Source organism: Bison bison, unplaced genomic scaffold, assembly GCF_000754665.1.
Source record: "Bison bison bison isolate TAMUID 2011002044 unplaced genomic scaffold, Bison_UMD1.0 scf7180017864535, whole genome shotgun sequence".
Classification (NCBI taxonomy): Eukaryota; Metazoa; Chordata; class Mammalia; order Artiodactyla; family Bovidae; genus Bison; species Bison bison.
The window spans coordinates 13,722,724-13,724,047 of record NW_011495084.1 but is presented as its reverse complement, the minus strand read 5'-3'; the positions used below and the strand labels follow the sequence as shown (position 1 = coordinate 13,724,047).

The 1,324-nt window shown below is 41.0% G+C and overlaps 1 protein-coding gene across 1 annotated transcript in view; it reads right to left on the bottom strand.

The window, feature by feature from the left end:
• Positions 1-1,324, bottom strand: part of LOC104982649 (multidrug resistance-associated protein 4-like) — a 350,332-nt gene that overhangs the window by 13,500 nt on the left and 335,508 nt on the right.

The following is a 1,324-nucleotide window of genomic DNA, read 5'->3' as shown; positions in this document are numbered from 1 at the left end:
TATAGATATAGGTTGCTGTTGTTCAGTCACTGAGTTGTGTCCAACACTTTGCAACCTCATGGACAGCAGCACACCAGGGTTCCTTGCCCTTCACTATCGCTTGGAGTTTGCTCAAACTCATGTCCATTAAGTCAGCGATGCCATCCAACCATCTTGTCCTCTTTTGTACCCTTCTCCACCTGATTCCATCTTTTCCAGCATCAGGGTGTTTTCCAATGAGTCATCTCTTCACATCAGGCGGCCAATGTCCTGGAGCTTCAGCTTCATCATCAGTCCTTCCAAGGAAAATTCAGGGTTGATTTCCTTTAGGACTGACTTTCCTTATCTGCTTGTGTTCCAAGGGACTCACAACAATCTTCTCCAGAATCGCAGTTCAAAAGCATCAGTTCTTCAGCGCTCAGCCTTATTTATGGTCCAACTTTCACACTGGTACATGACTGCTGGGAAAACCATAGGTTTGACTACATAGACTTTGTTGGCAAAGTGATGTCTCTGCTTTCTAATATTCTGTATAGGTTTGTTATAACTCCTTTTTCCAGGAGCAAGCATCTTTTAATTTCATGGCTGCAGTCACCATCTGCAGTGATTTTGGAAATAAAGTCTGTCATTTTTTCCACTATTTCCCCATATATTGCAATGAAGTGTGAGACAGAATGCCATGATCTTAGTTTCTTGAATGTTGAGCTTTAAGCCAGCTTTTTCACACTCTTCTTTCACTTTTATCAAGAAGGTCTTTAGTTCCTCTTCACTTTCTACCATTAGGGTGGTGTCAGCTGCATATCTGACATCATTGACATTTCTCTCAGCAATCTTGATGCCAGCTTCATCCAGCCCAGCATTTCACATGATGTACTCTACATATAAGTCAAATAAGCAGGGTGACAATATAGAAGCTTGATGTACTCCTTTCCCAATTTGGAACCAGTCCAAATTGTTGCTTTGGAACCAATGTTCCCTGTCTGGTTCTAACTGTTGCTTCTTGACCTGCATACAGGTTTTGCAGGAGGCAAGTACGGTGATCTGGTATTCCTATTTCTTTAAGAATTTTCCACAGTTTGTTGTGATCCACACAGTCAAAGGCTATAGTGTAGTCAATGAAAAAGACATTTTTCTGGAATTCTCTTGCTTTTTCGATGATCCAATGAATGTTGGCAATTTGATCTCCAGTTTCTCTGGCTTTTCTAAATCCAGTTTGCACATTTGGAAGTTCTTGGTTCATATACAGTTGAAGCCTAGCATGAAGGATTTTGAGCATTACCTTGCTAGCATGGGAAATGAATGCAATTGTGTGGTAATTTGAACATTTTTTGGCACTGCCCTTCTA